Raw genomic sequence first — 23,327 nt, forward strand, 5'->3', positions numbered from 1 at the left:
TCCTGCTTGTTCATTATCTGTTTGATCCATTGCCTGACCCCCCACGTTCTTTTTCCCCACTGGGAAATCCAGAGGGCCATGACCTAGCATTAGCATGTGCAAACCCCCGTCTCCATCATCAGGAGTTCTGGTGAATACTGACTAGTGCTTAGACCCCACACCTTAGGTGAGCCTGCTTTATCCACTAGAGGGATCTGCTGGTATATAAATGTAAAAAGAAAGAAAAATAGAGTGGATTATGTGACATATGGGCTAATGTTTTGGATATCTGTCAAAAACCAATCACCACAAATCTTGAATCAAATTGGCTAATTATTCTCTATACATATTCATTGCCTTATTACATTGGCAAATATGTGTACATATTACACCCTGAGAAGACAAAAAGCTGAACTATTAGGTACAATGAAGTGTGTAAAATGCTACTAAGGATCCCTGGGGGGAGAAACTAAGTGTTTCTCTTGTTTTATCAACTGCATTCCTTAAGTTAAATGAGAGATTCTCCTGCTTGTGTTTTGTATGAATAAACCAGTAGGTGATATATACGTTTGTTGAGCTCCACTGGAAAAGTAGCAGAAGAGTTTAGAATGAATGTTAAATTGATCATTAAAACACCATAGGACCAGCTCTATTACTTTCTTTTAGTTTCTTTTCTGAATGTTTATGTATGCTGCTGGCACCTTTCAAGCAGAGTTTATGGAACTCTGTTAGCAAAGCAATCTAACTACTGTTTACCTGATGTTAAATGGAACAGAGCACAAATAAACTTGAACCCTAAGGGAGATGACAGCTAGAATTGGTGTGTTGGTGTTTAAATAAATGCAATAAAAACCTGTATCTGTACCTTTTTGCTAAACAATTATTTTCCTTTACTGTAATGAGTTCTAATAAAAGACCTTTAAACTATATCCCCTCGTGCTTTGCACGTCATGCAGAATTTAAACACTTCAGTTTTATTATGATAAATATTTTCCTGTCTGGTAAAGAAATGAAGACATATAGCTAATTTCTTGTAAAAATTACAGTTAAACGGATACAAACTAAAACCTTAGAGATCATATACATGGCTGCATGGATAAATAATATAGAGCTATGGCTAAGAATGAGTCAATTTCACAGTCCAAGTACCAGTGGATATGGGGTTACAGGGGGGTGATATCATAATTATAGAGTTACATGGTTTGTAAGGTTGAAAGGTCCATCCTGTTCAACCTATGTGTGTGTATGGGTGTGTGATTTTTATTCTCTAACACTTCCTATAACCTTGAATATTCTGTGCTCCTGAGAAAGACTTCTTTGAAGTTGTTGGTACTCTCAGCTAGTACCTCTTCCTGGGGGAGGGAGTTCCCAGTTTTTTACCGTTCTAGCAGTACTTCCTCATAGAACAATAACAGGTTGGTCTGACAAGAACAGTCTTTCATAAATCCATATTAACCCCTCCCCTCCACGCTATAGCCAAAAGACAGGGCCTTAATTGCCAGCGTCCATGTACGTCTTCCCAAGAATGCACCGCCTGTGAATCTCTGTGATCAGCGAGTCAACCAATGACAAACATGTAAACAGAATGTAATCTTCTTTTTTTCCCCTCAAGCTGACAGCGTGAGGAGAAAAAAAAAGCCATTTAGCTGCTTCTGTCTGGTATCACTGACGTCTGTCCGATATCACTGATGTCACTTCCGGTCCCGTGGAACGCACGCCAGGAACGGCGTTTTTACACTCACAGCTCCATGTTTGAGGCTTGTTTGATCTTACCTTTTGTAAGTACCCACTCCCTTTTACAATAGAACCCTATTTAATGGTACTTAACTATCGGTTCCATTCTTTTTTTACTTCTGGGTACCTGTCTGTCTGGCTGAGAAACTTCATAAAGGAATTCTGAACCTGATGACTTGACACCATATCTGCCATCCCAGGATATCTTTACCAAGCTTTAAGTGACCCACCAGACTGAAAAGCTAAGGGTTGTTCAGATCTGGTGAGTGGGGATACCTGAGTGGATGTTGTACACCTGAATATTTCTGAAGCACCTTATATTTCCTTCACTTTTGATTGGAGCACCTTTAGTCACTGTATTTGGAGTTTTGTTTTGTTCATCAGTTATTGTATTTTCACCCACTGTGTTTGCGAGTGCTATATTTATAATCCTATGTTTCTCAAGTGATCGGCAATTTGTGTATAGCAGCTGTGTCTTATATTATTTTCCAGGATACACCATTAGTGTGAGCACATATACTTAGTTTATATATTTTCACAATTAGGAAGTGAAGCCTTGCGGCTTCACTTCCTGGTTCCCTACTGCGCATGCGTGACTTGCTGTGCGTGTTCCCACTAGCCCCTGCTGTCTCCTGGGACCCGTGTGTCTCCCAGAAGACAGCGGGGGGGGGGGGGGGGGGGGGACTGGAAGTGGCATAGATAACCACAGGTGGAACACGTATCTATGCCCGGACGTGGGAGTAAAATACCTGTATTAGACAGATATTTGCTCCCCCCTGAAAAGTGCCAAATGTGACACTGGAGGGGGGGGGGATTCCGAAAAGCGGAAGTTCCATTTTTTTGGGTGGCTTTAAGGACATTAATTCATAGGCCTGACACCATACAGCCACAACATTACCTAACAATCCTTTCTCCTTTAGGAGGGGAAAATGTATATACATTTCCAAGAGATGTTTAGTTGAAAGTTTCACTATTGGTATTATGTACTGTAATGAAGTCGCTTTTGTGATGCTTTATATGCTGACCCGAACCATTAGTCTTGTACCATTAGGCCTTCTGAAGAAGAGGGGTACTTTCCATAGGTCTTTCTTTTGCCTCAAAGTCTTATTATTGATACTATGCACTGTGTTTTCAAGACCTTGTTTATATGGGCTTACTTCAGTGAATTCCTGTGTGAGGTCCATGTTTGCCCAAATGGCCAAATGGGGATGCACAGGTGTTCAATGCATCTCTGTGCAGGCAGTCCCACTTATGTCATTTGGGATGCAGTGACTGCAAAGATACAGCTGCTGCTCCCAATTGGACATCCACGTGGCCAAATGCACACTGTCAGTGTTTGGGGATATGCAGCGGAACAAATGTCAAATTGGGATCAGAGGCTGCGTCTGTGAATTCACTGCATCCCAATTGACATGAATGGAACTGTAAAACCCTGTGCAAGTCTACCCATGTGAACAAGGCCATAATGATGCTTTTTTTTAAATCTGCCTAGAGTTCAACTTTAATTTTAGCTATGACAATAATTTTAAAATATGTACTGATCTCTGTTCATGGAAGTCAAAAGAAAAAATAGTGATAGTTTATGTCTTTGATATTAGATTTATTTCCATTCATACCCCATGAACACCCTTAAGCCGCGTACACACGGGCGGACTGTCTGGCCAACTTAGTCCGTCGAAACACATTTCAGCGGACAGTCCGCTCATGTGTGGGCTTCAGCGGACTTTTTCAGCGTGCAGTCTGGCGGACTAAGTATTTCGGAATTTCCGTAATATTGTCCGTCGTACTTTGGTTTCAGCGGACAATCCGCTCGTGAGTAGGCTAGTTGGACGGACTAAGTATGGCGCATGCTCAGAAAGGATTTACACGGCGAAAGGTTGCATTGCTGTGTATTGGACTTCCTATTTCTAGTCCCGTCGTACGTGCCGTACACGTCATCGCGCAAACTTTCGACGGACTGTTTTGCATCCGTGTGTGGTCAAGTCCGTTCATTCGAAAGTAGGACGGACTGTCCGTCGGATTGTCTGACGGACTAAGTTGGCCATACAGTCCGCCCGTGTGTACGCGGCTTTAGTCTGATTTGCGCTTGTGACATATTGGACCCAAAGAAATAACAAAAATGTATCTACGAGTGATAATCAGTACCATGAGCCTGTAACATTTAAGAAAACAGAAGCTGCAGAGTACTGTAGATGTTTGCAGAAAACAGACATTGCCACATTTATATTTTACTTATTACAGTTTAGGGGTATTTTCAAAGAGTGAAATTAAGTTGTGTCTCCAAGTGAATCTACATCCTGCAGAAACTAAAACAACCATCCCACACAGTTATGCTCCACAAACTTATATGACAGCCGTGTAATAGGTGACCATGTAATGCCTAATGCTAGTCATACACTCGTAGATTTCTCTCATTCAGCCCATGCACTAAACAAGGCAAAGATAATAGATTTCTCCAACCACTCAGTTCAGAAATCTTACCTGCTGTACATTGTACTCAGACAGCTGCAGTGCCTACAGAGTGAATACCTTAATAGTGATTGAATCTGATAGGATGTAGTCACTGTCAGTAGTGACTGGTGCTCAATATTTTGGGGGGGCGGAATCCACCCACAAGAGATGGACAGTAAGGCAGTGATCCCTCCCGCCCACGGGAGACAGACGGTAGGACGGCGACCCCCCCCGCGGGAGACGGACCGGAAGGCGGCGATTAGAGGCCCCCTTACCTTAGGAGGCAGATGACAAGGAGCTGGGGTAGAGCTGTTGCTTCACGCTTCAGCTACTCATAGCTCCCCCTGACCAAACAGGAAGTGGGTACTGAGATCCGCTTGCTGATTGGCCAGGAGGAGAATCAGGATGGGCTCGAGGTGCACTGCTCTGTGACCTCGAGCCCGCCCTTTTTTTAAGCCAAGTAGAGCCTTAGGCTCTAATCACGTACTTAAAAAAAAACATTGAAAGCCATGCATCCGACACCCTGCATGTGTATTATGGGGGCGGCGCACCTGCTCCCCGTATGGACAGGCCACCGCTGGTCACTGTTCAGCTGATGATTTTGTACCCAGCTCCATTGATTTTTTTTCATTGAAGCTTCTCAATCTGGATGGTGTGACCTGCAGCTCAATGTTCCAAGTAGGCCTTGTTCACACCATATATACAGAAAAATTGATGGAAAAAATATACAGATTTGACTTGCATAGAATATTTTGGGCCTGTTCACACCATGTGCAGACACATGTATTTCTAATGTAGGTTTCTGCAAGGGCACATAGAAAACAATTGTACTCTGTGCAATTTTCATACCATAGTGTTAATGTTGTGTGAGTTTTTGTTCTGTGCACAAAACTGCCTACATGTTGCATCTTTCTGCACAGAAAAAATATGCATATAGTACTAGTGTTGTGGTGTGAACAGGGCACACAAAGAACAACTGTTTTCTTTGTGCCCTTCCAAAAACAAGTGCAGAATAACTCACGTCTCTGCACATGGTGAGAATGAGGCCTTAGTAGGAGTCTGATGAAATTTGTGCTGTTTATGGACAGCTTGGCTCTAGCACTTCAATGGTAACCCGCCTGGAAGCACACAGTAAACTAATAGTACACTAATACTAAGGTACATGACCCTTTATAAATATAATAAAACCTTCATCACTGGAAAAAACAACTACAACTAATCCTCTATAAGATTTCACATACTACAAAATTAAAAGTGCTCTCAAAGTCAAAGCTGTTACACTATCTCCCAAAAGTGAGTACACTCTTCATATTTTTTTAAATATTGTATTATATCTTCTCATGTGACAACACTGAAGAAATTACACTTTGCTAAAATGTCAAGTAGTGAGTGTACATTTGCTGTCCCCTCAAAATAACTAAACAGCTGGCAACAAAAGTGAGTATACCCCTAAGTGAAAATTTCCAAATTGGGCCCAAAGTGTCAATATTTTGTGTGGCCACTATTATTTTCCAGCACTGCCTTAAACCCTCTTGTGCATGGAGTTCACCAGAGCTTCACAGGTTGCCACTGGAGTTCTCTTCCACTCCTCTATGATAACATCACAGAGCTGGTGGATGTTAGAGACCTTAACCTCAGCTTCTTTAGCAAGACATTGGCACCCCAGATGTTTTTGAACTACATTTCCCATGATGCTCAACTACACTGCAAAGTGCCCGAGCATCATGGGAAATGTAGTTTCAAAACATCTGGGATGCCAAGGTTCACCATCACTGACCTAGGCCATCTTTATGTAGAGCAACAATTATTTTTTTCAGATTCTCAGAGAGTTCTTTGCCATAAGGTGCCATGTTGAACTTCCAGTGACCAGTATGAGAGAGTGAGAGCAATAACACTTAATTTAACACACCTGCTCCCCATTCACACCTGAGACCTTGTAACACTAATGAGTCACATGACATCAGGGAAGAGAAAATTGAGAATTTGTACTAACTTTTGTTGCCAGCGGTTTAGACATTAATGGCTGTTTTGAGTCATTTTGAAGGGACAGAAAATTTACCCTGTGATACACTCACTACTTTACATTGTAGCAAAGTGTAATTTCTTCAGTGTTGTCACATGAAAAGATATAATAAAATATTTATAAAAATGTGAGGGGTGTACTGACTTTTGTGAGATACTGTATAAACGTCAGTAATCCAATTTGCATATAATGAAAAAATACATAAGCATAAGCGGAGAAGTACAGCTCGGGCAAGATCGCGACATTAAAGTCTGGATCCGCCCACATTTCTGGTCTGGCACCCAGCTCAGCCTCTCAGTGGGCCACTGAGTGCCTGAGCCGGCCACTCCTACTCTCTCCACAGCCTAGCGTTCCAGTGAGAGTGGGGGGGAGTGGCCAGAGCAGAAAGCCGATAGCTACCAGCTCTGCGTTTAGGGAGCTTTGAGAACTGAGCAATCAGCAGTGTTCGATCGCTTGGCTCTCTGTGTTAGAGCCGGCAGGGGACAGATGTAGCATTCGACTGATGCTGCATCCACCTAGGTAAGTATGAATCTGAAAAAAAAAAATTCCATACATCTCTTTTAAGATTTTGCTATAAATACAGGTTTTATCCTACTTCTTGATGTCTCCTAAGCTTCCCTATTGGTCAGTGATTTCATCCATCACATTAAAAGACCAATGCTGAAGCTCAGAAGGTAAAAAATGATGAGTACAAGTTCAACTGTTACAGAAGAGATTTGCATGCACCTTTACCTGCTTATATCTCTGCATATAGTGCTCAAATTGACATGCTGTTTTCACAGAGTGTGACTCTACCCAGACCACTCACATTTGCATACCATATTGTCTGTTGTCATCTAACAAATTAAGGAAATTCAAAGCTGAAGACTACTTTCTAAAGTCTGAGAAAATTTTGTATTTACTCGACCCTCATTCTAAAAAGTTTTCTTGTTTATTTCACATGTCTAAAAAAAAAATTGTATACTACCATGTGCAGTAAAAACAGTAGGAATAGAAAGCATTGCGTTTATTTACACATAGTTGAATTCATTTTAAACTCTCAGCATTTTATAGTTTAACACATTGAGCACAATAATATAAACATTTCCCAGTAACCTATTTGTTACAATTCCTACCCCAACACTTGCAGTTTACAATTAAATTCCTGCTGACTCCTACTCTCCTAGTGCTGCTCCCTTAAACTTCTGGTTTTCACATGAAAGTGTTAACTGTGGACAGTGCAGTTTGGAGCCAGTTTGTTATTTTAGAAAAGGTAGAGGGAATGAGGAGGAGGGAAGGAAGGGGAGTGCCTTGCCACCCTAGGCTATAGGGCTGTGTGTCTCTATTGATGCACACAGTGTAGGGAGACACAACTGTAATCCCTGCATGAAAGGGTGGCTCTATAGGATGCTGAAAGAGAAAGGAGCCACCCTGAAATATAAAAAATGGGGCAGCTTAAACAGGCAAAGATTACAAGAAAAATAAGCTGTATGCTCAGTAAGTTAAATCGATTGATAAAGGTGGGTTAAAAACTGGGGGTTTAAAGCTATTCCTGAAACATTTCTGTCCATTTAAGTAGAGGATTTTGTTGTAAAACTGAAAAATAGAGCATGTAAAATTACAAAAATAATCTACTTATATATCTGGCATTTTCAAGACATTTGCACCAATTGCCTGACAACATGTTCATTTGCTTGCTATATATTACATGCTAGCTAACCATATTATTTTTGTAAGAGTGTGTATGCTATTTGTGTTTTTGGGCGACATTAAATATTAAGTTGCAGTACAGAGAGGGAAAAATCTTGCTTGCTGCCACGGTTCATAAACGCGCTCTCTATTTGCAAGGCAATGACTTGAGCCCAGTTCATTACAGCTGCAGTCAGCAGTTTTATAAGATGTTTGATTGTTATTAATTACCTGCAGATGCATTTCCTATGCCCTAGCTTGCTGACATCAGCTTGCTTCCATTGAGAGGACAAAGTGGCACAGCAGCTAACTCCATAGCAGTGGACTGTTAGTAGTGATGACTGACAAATCTAAGAGACAACCACACATGCAGTCAGTAAGAATTAAGCAAGGCTAAACATGATAACACTGTGATGCTCTTAGCCAAGAAGAGACCAGTAGTCCACGAGAATTTAGCAGGATTTTGATAAAAAATGAATCCCTCGCTTGGGATGCCCCTATACCAGAACATTAGACATATTTACAAAGTAAACAAATGTTTTCCTTTCTACCACCAGAGTTTTCAGGGACCCCTAACAAAATATTACAAAAATACTCAAAGAAGCAAGTGATTAAATCCAATACTTTAAGATGTATAAGATTTACTTATAATATGAAAGATTTTTCCTATTATATACATATGAACATATAGGAGTAAGATTTCACATCTGAATTTATTTATCTTTTTGTTTCAAATATTAATTGGATAAACTAACTTTCCGAGATAGAGAACCTCATAGTTTTTCTAGATGTGGTGCTTGAGGTAAGGATAAACTAACTTTCCGAGATAGAGAACCTCATAGTTTTTCTAGATGTGGTGTCTGAGGTAAGGATGAACTAACTTTCCGAGATAGGGAACTTTATTGTTTTTCTAGATGTGGTGCGGGAGGTAAGGATAAACAAACTTTCTGAGATAGGGAACCTCATTGTTCTTCTCAATGTGGTGCATGAGGTAAGGATAAACTAACTTTATGAGATAGGGAGCTTCATAGTTTTTCTAGATGTGCTGCGGGAGGTAAGGATGAACTAACTTTCCGAGATAGGGAAAATCATAGTTTTTCTAGATGTGGTGCCTGAGGTAAGGATAAACAAACTTTCTGAAATAGGGAACCTCATAGTTTTTCTAGATGTGGTGCCTGAGGTAAGGATGAACTAACTTTCCGAGATAGGAAACTTCATTGTTTTTCTAGATGTGGTGCGGGAGGTAAGGATAAACTAACTTTCCGAGATAGGGAACCTCATAGTTCTTCTCAATGTGGTGCATGAGGTAAGGATAAACTAACTTTATGAGATAGGGAGCTTCATAGTTTTTCTAGATGTGCTGCGGGAGGTAAGGATAAACGAACTTTCCGAGATAGGGAACCTCATAGTTTTTCTAGATGTGGTGCATGAGGTAAGGATAAACTAACTTTCTGAAATAGGGAACCTCATTGTTTTTCTAGATGTGGTGCCTGAATCTGGGAAGTAAACTCAAACAATGATAAGAAACATTTTCCCACAATAACAAAAAAATGGCCCCTGCCCCCATCAATAACTGGCCTTCATAGGAAGGAGCACTTGGAAGGGCAACACATGCATGTTCCCAGCTCAACTCACCAACCAGTCTGATTACCAGCCAAATGAACCTGTCCAACAGTATGCGTTAAAAAAAGGGGTTTAGTTAGCACACATTTGCAAACGAATGCGTAAGCTGCAGGGCCTCTGCACGGCACCCAGTATTACCTTCAGGCCTAATCCTTGTTAATTTATGACAATCTCCAACAGAGGAAGCACATGCATAATGGATAGATAGAGGGAAGGTGGGCCTGGTAGCCCAGTCCTCCTTAAAGGCAGAGGGGTACATTGGACACCCAGCATATAGCACAATGGCAGCAAAGGTGTCCATTGTGTCCCTTCACTAATATTGACATCAGTAACAAACAAATGCCCCTTACCCCATCTATAACTGGCCTTCACAGCAAGTTGCACATGGAAGGGCATATTGCCATAAACTTGTCACCTCTGTAAATAACCAAACTAGATTAAATGTTACTCCCCCATTTGTGCTACATTTTGAAAGGGGATTTTCTATGGTCCCTATCTGCAAAAAGTGTCTAAAAGGAAAGTGACTTCAATATCCACAATAACAAAATATATTATTCTGTTTAATCCCCAGCCTACACTAGAAGGCTTACAGTTAGTGTATGATTGCTAAGGACAGTTTAATAATTTGCCTTTCATACACGTTATATAAACCTCAGAAAATGTTATTCAACAACCGAGATAAAAATTCTCTGTAGGCATAGTAAGCATTTGCCCTATGGTAGCATGTGCTAAGAAGTGAATGTTTCCTAATACACATTTATTTGCATTAGCAAAGCAAAAGAATCATGAGATCAAATGAAGGAAACGTACATACATTTTACCAACCAGGTGACATTACTGACTTTCATAATGTGACCAACAGGGTTAAAGCTCATATTAATAAATCTAGTTGCACCCAATGTTCACCATTAATATCTGTTTCCATCATAGCCAATTGTCCCTTTGGTAGGTTTGTGTCCATTTTATGTACAAATTATTAATAGCTCATTAGGTGCTGTGGCTGTCTGAATACAACATTGAAAGAGGTTTGTTAGAGTTGTTCAATAAACAAAATGTCGAAAAATACCTGTTCATCTGTACTTTATTTAATGCTGGCGATATATGGCTCAAATTTAAGATGATTTCTGCTGAATTGGCTAAAATTTGAGCTGTGGGTGGCTCTGTTGGCACCACCTGGCTGGACACACTTTTAAAAAATTAAGGGAGCCATCTTTTACCCAGATGTCCCAAAACTGATTTGAATATCTGGAGGTGTGGGGCCCCTGGTGCCAAGCTAGCTGCAGAACCTATATTTTTGGTCTTTGCTTGCCATCTATGGTCACTTGCAATGCATGGTTCTTCTGATGTAGCTAAGGTATCTAGCCATCCCGGCAGTCTCTGGAAAATTTTCAGCTAAACAGTGACTGCAGCCACTCCTGGCAGGCTGAATGGGAGAAATCCCAATGGCTGTTTCTAGCGTAATTCTGCCTGTGTTATCTCATAGGGTCTAGTCAGCCCTCTCAGTTCTTACTATTGATAACAAAACAATCCCCCCATTGTTGTGGAGATAAGGAAAGGGGGAGGGATTCAGTAGTACTGGAAAAGGATTACTTGTGATTTCAGTCCAAAAAAGGCATGTGTTTTGAGTCTACAACAGAAAATTAGAAGCATTACTGCCAGATCTACAGATATTTTTCTGTACTTACAGGATATTTAAAGGGAGAATGAGGAGACAAGAAAATTGGGACTTTATAGGTACAAATCAATTGAGAAAGATATCAAATATAGTAATTAAAAAATATTTTATTTTGAAAAACAAAATAAAAATTAATTCATTACAAAAAGGAGATACAATAATGGCTAGTACAATTTATTGCAATTTCAACAATGCAGCAATATATGATGGACTTCCCAACATGTTTCGCCCATATATCGGGTTTCCTCAGGGGATGCTGTCCATTTTCAATGTACAATGCCTTCTATACCTCCTAAGAGAAAGGGGACCAGAGACTGCCGGGATGGCTAGATACCTTAGCTACATCAGAAGAACCATGCATTGCAAGTGACCATAGGCAAGCAAAGACCAAAAATATAGGTTCTGCAGCTAGCTTGGCACCAGGGGCCACACACCTCCAGATATTCAAATCAGTTTTGGGACATCTGGGTAAAAGAGAGCAGCGTGCATGTGTCCCCATAGTTCCCACAGATATTTAAAGGGATTAAACATGGGGAAATATGTATGTATTGTTCAGCTGTACTGCATAGTTTTTTTTTTTTGCCTTGACGTATGTTTTAAAGCAAAATGCTTTATATATTTTGATTGTGTTTTAAATGTTTTTCCTCCTTTAGAGATTGTTTTCTTTGAATTTTGGATTAAATGTGTACACCACTCTTCTTGTTAAAAAAAATGTGTACAACACAATAGTGAAAAAATATTACACTGTATTAAAGATAACTGCTCACATCAAATGACTTTAAACATGAAGTTTCTGTGTAAAAAACATAAGACTCCATCAGGTGACCTCTATAACCTACCATAACTTTCCTGCCACTTTATGACAGTGGTAGCCCAATGGAGACATGCAAATGTTAATTAAGATAAAGACTTACTGTAATTATATGCATGCACAAAGCATGCTAGCATAATTATGCGAATTGTGCTACAGTTATGCTAATGAGACATACCACTGAGGTGTTATCATAATCCACCTAAACAAGGCAACATATCCTCCTTATATCTAAAGCAAAGGAGAACCTTTAAACCTCTTTTAAATGAGTAATCTATCATTTATTGAAATTTCCCAAAAGGTTACGGGAATGCCCATGAACAACAATATATCAATGGTGAATAGTATATATAAATAAACGTAATACTTTTTTTTTGTAAGCAGTAAAATATTTTATCAAATATAGCACATTTATTTTAAAATTAAATGTACTGATTGACCCACAGTGAAACATGGGTTTCTGACTTTAGTTGACTATGAAATATATCTTCGCAGCTTCCCCCTAGTATGTTGTTAAGACCATCCATTTTAACAAATAAATAAAATGACAATAAGCAAAATGTTTCTGTGGCTTCGAAAAATTGTTGATAGTAAAAGTCTAGAAACCAAAAAAAAAAAGATAGGAGGTGACCATGAGGGGACCTTAAAGGGGAAAAAGTTTTAAGTAATTGTAATTGAAAGTTTTATAGTGGTAACATTGGATATGTCCATGTAATATCCAACTTTCACACAGTTGGTTTGTTATTTGCAAATTAAGGACATAGCTGGCCCCACAATGTTTCATCGTTTCCCCTTTTGAAAATGATCAATATTAATAAGTGCAATGTGTCACAAAAGGTGTTACTAAAATGAACTGCATGGATATTCAATTAGATAATTTAATGAAGAAAATTACTGTACTCCTGTGAGACATTTAAAGTTGATCCTAGAGTTTCAAATCAAGATACTCTAAGGAAATTTCAAGAAAACCTTAAGCAGTAAAATGTATAGTTTAGTTTTCTCTCCGGCTAGTCTGGCTTATCTTTTTACTTGATGCATTGACTTTTTTTTTTTCTTTTAAACATTCACATCTTTTCTTGTTACTCCAAATCATAAACAGTGTTTGTATAATTCTCACATAATGGTACATATTTGCTTTAAAAAAAATGCCTACTACAAATAATTAGAATTATGCTTCATAAGTCATAGAAAAGTGATGGTAGGGTTAAAAAAATGCAATAAATGTATTTTAAGTTCACAACATGACTTTTGGTGCCTTTCATTTGAAAGGCAACCAATGCACCAAGGCAACTCATCTGTGTTGTAGCAAGCTGTAATGCATGATAAGGTCATGTCTAATTTTAAGAAGGTTAGGCCATATCTGCAGCCACGTTAACGTGTGACACTCAGTGCAGATCAAGTGCTTCAAACAATGTTTATAATATTTTCTTCCCTATAACACCTATAACACTTTAGAGCAACATGAAACTATGCAGTACAGTGGGTAAGAGTAACACTGGAAATGGTCCCGTAAAATTCCACACACGTAGGCAGAAAAAAAAGTTTAACATATCAGATAATGATGTTCTCTTTAACCCTGATGTACTTCTGGGAATGAGCCAAAGAACTGCAGCTCTGTAGTGGCCATTTATCTTTAGCCTGTAGCTGCGCATATGACCTGTGGCTTTTATGACCCATTTTTAATGATTATTCGATGTAGCTAAATACTGTAAATTTCACTTTTTTGACGCCACGAAGATTATTATGCTTTATAAGGTAATATCTGTGTTATGAAACAAGTAAATATTTCCCAGTAGCATTTGTTAATTAGATATTAAAGTCAGGAAATACATGAATACATTTCTGTATGAGAAACAATTATCGGTCTACCTATATGTCTAATTATCCTTCTGTCACATCTATACTTATACCTAGCAAGCATGAATTTTTTTTTGCATTTTCTTTAAAGGCCTCAAGCACACAACACATAATTTCCAAATGAGAGTATCAATTTCCATTCTCAATGTATACTGAGGTGAACATGTTGGATTCATTTAACAGCTATAAGCTTGAACTTAGAGACACCTTTATTGTGCTCTAATAATATCTATAACATATTCAAATATTGGTCAATTTTTAAGTAGCCAATTTTCATTTGTTAGACCATGGTGTTGAGTGAATTTAATGCCCAATTAAAGTCTATTCATTTTTTATGTCTCCTGCATGTTATATTTTTGGTTTTTAGTACATTAGTACAATGCCTATCTAGTTGAATATCTCTTTTTGTAAAAAAAGAAATAACAATTTTATATATATGTGTGCAAGCATCAATTGAAAATGATGCGTCCAATTATGCTGGCACACATCTGCAGACCAGCGGTATGAATAGGTGTGTACAAACAAAATGCTCTACTGGCACCATTTTTAAACTGATGTTCACTCAGTGTTTTGCGTTGGAGCTAGTGCACTGTAAAGCCCCCTGGAATGATGTTAGGGTTGGGGATGACAGACACAAGCTGCAATCCGTGAGTAACTATGCTTTACATTATCAATAGCAGCATTACAATAGCAGCAAAGGTTTAGTTTTTTTTACCATGCACTTTTAAACCTTGCCCGCTGTTAATGCAATTTGGCTACACCCACAACTCTCCATGGTGCACTATGCGTGACCAAGGCATTTTCTCTTTAAACCTCCAAAGTCTCTTTATTTTTTTCCAAAAATCTGTGACCAGTTGTTTCAGGGCATGTTAAAAATGGTGGGTGTGGCTTCAAAGAAGGTTGCAGTCAGTAGGGTGTTTCAAGACTAATTTTGAAAGTCTGGTAACCCTAATATATATATATATATATATATATATATATATATATATATATATATATATGTATATATATATATATATATATATATATATATATATATATTTATATTTATATATATATATATATACAGTGGCGGCCTGTGCAATGTGAGCACACGGACACGCCGCCCCCTATCCATGCGCCCGGCCCCTTTCAGAACGCCGGATGGATCGGTTCCTATGGTGGGTGGGCTCAGGGCGCAGAGAGTGTGCTCTGATCCCACCCAATTGTGTGACAATAGCAAATACATTTTCGCTACTTTCACACTCACCTTCCTCCCCACCAATCAGGATTCCTGGCACTTAGGAAGAGGAGTAAGGAGACATGCGCTGGATCGGAGGTCGTCGCCACTTTGAGAAGAGCTTCTGTAGTGCTGCGGTAAGTCTCCTTGGCTCTGTCAGAGCTGCATGCATGGGGATGCCAGAGCTGTGATCCACGCACATGGGGGGGGGGGTTTGCATTTGATGGGCTCAGAGGCTACATATACTGGGCAAAAGTGGCTGCATTTGATGGGCAAGTGGCTGCATATGATGGGCACAAGTGGCTGCATTTGATGGACACTAGTGGCTGCATATGATGGGCACAAGTGGCTGCATTTGCTGGGGCACAAGTGGCTGCATTTGATGGCTGCATTTGATGGGCACACATGGCTGCATTTGATGGGCACAGTGGCTGCATATGATGGGCACAAGTGGCTGCATTTGATGGGCACATGTGGCTGCATATGATGGGCACAAGTGGCTGCATTTGATGGGCACAAGTAGCTGCATTTGATGGGCACAAGTGGCTGCATATTATGGGCACAATGGCTGCATATAGTGGGCACAAGTGGCTGAATTTTATGGGCATAAGTGGCTGCATTTGATGGGTACAAGTGGCTGCATTTGATGGGCACAAGTGGCAGCATTTGATGGGCACACGTGGCGGTATTTGATGGGCACAGTGGCTGCATATGATGGTCAGAGTGGCTGCATATATTGGGCACAAGTGGCTACATTTGATGGGCACAAGTGGCTGCATATTATGGGCACAAGTGGCTGCATTTGATGGCACAAGGGCACAAGTGGCTGCATATGATGGGCACAGGTTGCTCCATATGATGGGAACATGTGGCTGCATATGATGGGCATAGGTGGCTGCATATGATGGGCACAAGTGGCTGCATATGATAAGCACAGTGGCTGCATATACTGGGCACAGTGGCTGCATATGATTAGTACAAGTGGCTGCATATGATGGACACACATGGCTGCATATGATGGGCACAGTGGCTGCATTTCATGGGCACAAGTGGCTGGTTTGATGGGCACAAGTGGCTGCATTTCATGGGCACAATGGCTACGTTTCATGGGCACAAGTGGCTGCATATGATAGGCACAGTGTCTGCATATGATGGGCACAGTAGCTGCATATGATGGGCACAAGTGGTGGCGTTTGATGGGCACAATGGCTGCGTTTAATGGGCACAAGTGACTGCATTTGATGGACACAAGTGGCTGCATATGATGGGCACAAGTGGCTGAATTTGCTGGGGCACAAGTGGCTGCATTTGATGGATACAAGTGGCTGCATTTCATGGGCACAATGGCTGCATTTCATGGGCACAAGTGGCTGCATATGATAGGCACAGTGTCTGCATATGATGGGCACAGTAGCTGCATATGATGGGCACAAGTGGTGGCGTTTGATGGGCACAATGGCTGCGTTTAATGGGCACAAGTGGCTGCATTTGATGGACACAAGTGGCTGCATATGATGGGCACAAGTGGCTGAATTTTCTGGGGCACAAGTGGCTGCATTTGATGGGTACAAGTGGCTGCATTTGATGGGCACACGTGGCTGCATTTGATGGGCACATGTGGCTGCATATGATGGGCATAAGTGGCTGCATTTGATGGGCACAAGTGGCTGCATATTATGGGCACAGTGGCTGCATATACTGGGCACAAGTGGCTGAATTTTCTGGGGCACAAGTGGCTGCATTTGATGGGTACAAGTGGCTGCATTTGATGGGCACACGTGGCTGCATTTGATGGGCACATGTGGCTGCATATGATGGGCACAAGTGGCTGCATTTGATGGGCACAAGTGGCTGCATATTATGGGCACAGTGGCTGCATATACTGGGCACAAGTGGCTGAATTTTATGGGCATAAGTGGCTGCATTTGATGGGTACAAGTGGCTGCATTTGATGGGCACAATTGGCAGCATTTGATGGGCACACGTGGCGGTATTTGATGGGCACAGTGGCTGCATATGATGGGCACAAGTGGCTGCATTTGATGGGCACAAGTGGCTGCATTTGATAGGCACATGTGGCTGCATTTGATGGGCACAAGTGGCTGCATTTGATGAGCACACGTGGCTGCATTTGATGGGCACAAGTGGCTGCATATGATGGTCAGAGTGGCTGCATATATTGGGCACAAGTGGCTACATTTGATGGGCACAAGTGGCTGTATATGATGGGCACAAGTGGCTGCATTTGATGGCACAAGGGCACAAGTGGCTGCATATGATGGGCACAGGTTGCTCCATATGATGGGAACATGTGGCTGCATATGATGGGCATAAGTGGCTTCATATGATGGGCACAAGTGGCTGCATATGATAAGCACAGTGGCTGCATATACTGGGCACAGTGGCTGCATATGATGGGTACAAGTGGCTGCATATGATGGACACACGTGGCTGCATATGATGGGCACATGGGCTGCATTTCATGGGCACAAGTGGCTGTGTTTGATGGGCACAAGTAGCTGCATTCATGGGCACAATGGCTGCGTTTGATGGGCACAAGAGGCTGCATATGATAGGCACAGTGTCTGCATATGATGGGCACAGTAGCTGCATATGATGGGCACAAGTGGTGGCGTTTGATGGGCACAATGGCTGCGTTTAATGGGCACAAGTGGCTGCATATGATGGGCACAGTGTCTGCATATGATGGGGACAGTGGCTGCATATGATGGGCACAAGTGGCTCCATATGATGGGCATACGTGGCTGCATATGATGGGCAAAATGGCTGCATATAATGGGCACACTGGCTGCATTTTATGGGGACAATGGTTTCAATTGATGGGCACAGTGGCTGCATTTGATGGGCACAATGACTGCATTTGATGGGCACAGTGACGCTGCAATTGATGGGGGGTTTCAGTATTTTTCAGTTTCTTTGCGCCCCCCCCCCCCCACATTTTTGAGCACCAGCCATCACTGTATATATATAGTTCCCTTTTGCAAGCTGAAACTCCCTTTCACCCTATATTCCACACTTTTATGAAAGCCATCTACAAGATTTTATGTCTATGGGAATTTGTGCCAATTCAGCCAAGAAAGCATTACTGAGGTTAGGTACTGATGTTAGATGAGAAGCTTAGGCTCAGTTGGTGTTTCAATTTATCACAAAGGTATTTAATAGTATTGAAATCAGGGGGTTCTATACAGGCACCACCAAGCCAGTAAATCATGTATTCGACCTGACGTTATACGCTTGAACTAATTTTTGAGGTGTGTCTACATACCAAGTGTAAATAAAGAAATATAGCAATATCCCAAAATGTAAAATGATTAACACTGGTGCTCTAGGTCCTCCACTCATGATCATATTATTTGTGGTGCAATAGGATTACTGTGATAACAGTTACTAGCTCTTAGTGAGCAATGCCTTGAAAATAGGTTGGATATCATGGAGAAGTATTGGGGGTATTACATTAGGGACACCCAGGCTAGAATACATAACTGTTGCATTGCACCTAGGTGATAGATGTATCCTGAAGTCACAGGAATTTTGGAGGTTCTGATAACCATACACATTATCTATGGCAAAAGTTATGACATGGGACAAAAGTTTAGATAACAATGGTATAATTATCAAATGTCTCCAAGCATGATTAGATGACTTAGTATGATACCATATATTATATCTACCCTGGCCAATTAACTCAGCTTTTAGATCAGATTGGAAAAACATAGTAAGTTGCATTTTCTGATTATTTCTGCAATCTTAGAATGAGAGACTGATTATTTCTTGGTTTGTGGGGTTTGTGGGGATATAGGTGAGATATGAGTGCTATAAGTGCAATTTAAATTTAGTTTTGATTATTCTGATTTTTGTTGGGCTTAAACACACACTCGTACAAAGTTAAATCACATTACATTATTTTTTCAAAGCACATGTCTTGTTTTTGTTAACCTTTGTTTTCCACTTTTACCCTTGGCCATTCCTCAGTTGACTTTCATTGTCTGAAAAATTAGTCACTCAACAGCTTTAATGTGTTTAATTGGGATTTGTTTTTGTTGCCCTGTTGTTCATTTGTTCCAGGAATGATATAAATTGGAATTAAATTGCACAAGTTCAGTTAAATAGGGAACTGTAATAGGCTACATATGGTGAATTTTGGACATGCAATATTGAAGAATGTATCTGACTATAAATGATTTCATTGGATTTATTTCGTTGTTAACTATGCCAGAGCTGAAAGAATCATTTTAGCTTTATACTTTGGTTAAAAAAATGTTTTAATATAGCACACAATTTTTTTATAAGGTCAAAGAGAAAATCAATTTGTTTTACTCTTTATGAATGATAACAAGCTATGCTTGTTTGGAAATCTGACAAATCACCTAATACAAAATGCTGTGAAACAAAAGACATTGTATACAGAAAGACAGAAATGTTTTCATTTGTTCTGTGTTTTTATATTATTTATTCCGTTTTTTTTATTATTATTGCCATTTGATTTGAATGTATTTAACCTTTTTTTATTTTGATTCCAGTAGCCAAATCTAGTCTGTTCTGTAACATGTAGTACATATGTACACATTTTTTCTCTTTTTGGTTACTACATTAATCACTAAATATGTGGGCAACCTAACACTTGTTATTCAGATGCCTGTTCCGGGCAAGTGATTTGCTAAGCAGGAAGGGAAGTATAAAAGATATCTGCCCTGAAGTCTGCAACTTCAAACACAAGTCAGCACCAGGGATTCCAGCTTTCATTCCTCTCTCCTGATTCCTTTTAATTATTTTTTACTGCCAAAACAGACAGATTTAATTCTGTGCTTCCTGTTTGGGTTTTTAAAAACATGTCACTAACTACCTTTTACTGTCACAGCTCACTAATCTCATGAACATCTCTAAGTAGTAGACGGAATGGTGGTGACTTTTATAGCTGCAGCCAAAATACTTGCAGACTTTCTACATCAGTGTTTCCTAACCTTAGTGACATCAAGGCCCAGAAAATTCTTCAGAAACCTTCCATATTCATCAATAAATAATATATATACATAAAAAATAATACACTCCTACAGTAAAACTAAGGGAATGCAAAATATGTATTCAAAATGTATTGAAAAGGGAGCAATCAGTCAAAAAATATGTTACTGTCATTTAAATAGACAAAATGTTAAAAAGGATTTGAGTCTATTTAAAGAGGAAGTAAACTTCCATGTATTGTTTGTACCTATAGGTAAGCCTATAATAAGGCTTACCGCTAGATACTGTAAATATCTCCTAAACATGCACTGTTTAGGAGATATTTACTTATATGCATATATACTTATACAGTATGTCATCAGCGCATGCACTCTGAAAGAACGGGCACCTGTGCCATTTCCTCAGAGCCCTGTGCCGTGAACTGCAGCTCTCATGCACATGCGTGGGAGTGAGGTCACGCGGCTCCGGCCAGGAAGCCGGAGCTGCGGACCCGGAAGGAAGACAGGCAAAGATGAATGAGGCCTCCAGTGGTGACGATGAGGGCTTTGTTTGCAGTTAAGTTTCCCATAATGTGCTAGTATGCGTTACATACTAGCACATCATGCTTTTACTTTTGCAGGTCAGAAAAAAAGGGCGCTTTACTTCCTCTTTAATCTTCATTTTTGGCTACCACTTCCCCTCCTAACAGAAATGCACAGTCACAGTGCTTTAAGCAGTATATGCAAAGCTTCTATTTAACTGCACATTTCACTGAACCATAGAAAGGAAAGGAAGTTACAAGCTGATTGTGTTACAGAGAGTCTTATGACTGCTGTAAGTTGTTCTCCTCCCAATGCTACTACTTCTTTTTTGGGCAAGATTTATCTATAATGCCCATATATGCTGGAAGGCACGGAGACATATAAACATGAATTGTACTTTTTACTTCTGAGAGCTGCAATTCATTAGCCCTGTTATCCTAGGCACTGGCCCTAGAGTGCTTTGTAGTAACTGCAACTCTAAAGATTCCCTTAATTAGGCTATGGCAGGCTAGGCTATGTGCATATGAAGGAGAAGGGATCTCACCACTCCAGGAGCACACATGCAGGCTGTAAACTGTCTCTTCGGGTGAAAAGCCACAGGTGCTGGCTATTACCACTAGCAACAGACGAAAAACAAGATCTGGACTGCCGCACTCTTCAAAAAAACACTTTCTTTTATTGGAAAATCACATCACAGCTCAACAAACACAGAGAACAAGGAAAAATTGCTGACGTTTCGCACTAGCTGTAGTGCTTCATCATAGCAAACTACAGCTAGTGCGAAACGTCAGCAATTTTTCCTTGTTCGCTGTGTTTGTTGAGCTGTGATGTGATTTTCCAATAAAAGAAAGTGGTTTTCTGAAGAGTGTGGCAGTCCAGAGCTTGTTTTTCGTCTATTGCTAGGCTATGTGCATACACAACTCCAAATCCTTTTTCCTGCAGCTGGTGCCATTGGGGTTGATCTACTTAAAGAGTAGAGCATGTCCAGTTTGTAAAAGGAATGTTCACTTAGCTTAGTAAATGTGGTGAAAAGATCCATATTTTTTGCATAAAATTGGATGAGGGAAATCACCAGAGGTGATTACTAAGGTAAGGAAAAATTCCCTCGCAAAGAGATATTTCACTTTGCGCCAAGCTTATTTACCGTTAGTAAATACCAAGACATTTTGGACAATTTCATGCTCTCAACTTTGTGGGAACAGTTTAGAGATGGCCCCTTCCTATTCCAACATGACTGCGCACCAATGCACAAAACAAGGCCCATAAAGACATGGATAAGCGAGTTTGGGGTGGAGGAACTTGACTGGCCTGCATAGAGTCCTGACCTCAGCCCAATAGAACACCTTTGGGATGAATTAGAGCATTGACTGTGAGCCAGGCTTTCTCGCCCCATCAGTGCCTAACCTCACAAATGCATTTCTGGAAGAATGGTCAAACATTCCCATAGACAGACTCCTAAACCTTGTGGGCAGCCTTCTCAAAAGAGTTTAAGCTGTTTTAGCTGCAAAGTGTGGGCCAACTCAATATTGAACCTTATGGGCTAAGACTGGGATGTCATTAAAGTTCATGTGCGTGTAAAGGCAGATATGCCAATACTTTTGGTATTTTAGTGTAAATCTGTTTAACATTTCATCTATCTAACTATTGTTATCCAAATGTAAAAATTCCTGTTATAGATGGATAATTTTAGTAAGGTATTTATTCAGTATGACATGAAAGGACAGTATGGGAAAAAAGTCATAATTCACACTATCATATTCAGTATATGATGGACCTCTTCCTGCCAGAAGGAAAATCTTGCTTCCTAAAGGATTTCTTTGTTTGACCTTTGTAATTATTCCTGTTTAATCTTTTTTCGTAGTTGCTTTTTTTTTTTCTCTAAAACTCTAACACTCTCTCCAGTGTATTAAGCAAGTGAGTGAAATTGATGACTAGAAAGCCTGTGGTCTTTATTATGATGAATGGCTTTCACTGCTAAAGCTTTTATTGTCTGTGATTTGAGGAGAAGGGGAAACTGATTTATCATGGCTGACTGTCATGCAGTTTAATACAGTTATAAATCCTGACGTCACTGACTACTGGTCAAAGGCACGCAAATGCAGGTGGCCACTTGCCCTTCAACCTCAGTTTTGTATAATTGGTATGGATTGTAAGCGGATAAGTATCACTGTTATCTCTAACAATAATACATGCTTATTTGTAATGATATACTTTTGACAAGTCCTAATCATTATAGAATTATACTAGTCGTGTAATGATTTTATTTTTAAAATGTAGTTTATTTAACTTAAACACCAGGCAGATATAAAGACACAAATTATTGCAGCTCTGAATTCAAGAATAAATTGCTCAATATGTATTTTTAAATGTTAGCAGTAAATGTACCTGAAGTTGACCTGGTATCAGCCACTTGCTATACCCTATACAGCTGAGCTTAGACTGGAAGAGAGGAAAGTAGCAGCACAAGGTGCCAGCCAGTTGTGCTCATGTGCTAGCATGGCACATAATGAGTAAGAGATCGCAGAGTGACAGCAAAAAGTGCTCATCAGCCTTTTTCTTCTTCACTGCAGAATTACAGGTTGGGAGAAGGACAAAATCTGTAAGTGTTTCATAACTGTAGGAGAAAAAATACAGGTCCCCTGCCTTACCGGGCAAGCTTATATGATTTTGCAACAGTCACAAAAATCAGTAGTTTGTAATTAGAATTTGTTGGTACATTGACTCCTCCTTCTCCCAGCATATCTGTTCTGCTTATACGAAATAAAGGCAGAGTTAAAATAAAAATG

The 23,327-nt window shown here is 40.1% G+C and overlaps 1 protein-coding gene across 3 annotated transcripts in view; it reads left to right on the forward strand.

Annotated features, from left to right (window-relative positions):
• The window catches only part of PAX5 (paired box 5), a 322,505-nt gene that overhangs the window by 244,524 nt on the left and 54,654 nt on the right, over positions 1 to 23,327 (forward strand). The gene's annotated exons all lie outside the window — the stretch shown is intronic.

Source organism: Lithobates pipiens, unplaced genomic scaffold (assembly GCF_037356315.1).
Source record: "Lithobates pipiens isolate NorthernLeopardFrog02 unplaced genomic scaffold, aLitPip1_a1.2 Scaffold_13, whole genome shotgun sequence".
NCBI classification, from domain to species: Eukaryota; Metazoa; Chordata; class Amphibia; order Anura; family Ranidae; genus Lithobates; species Lithobates pipiens.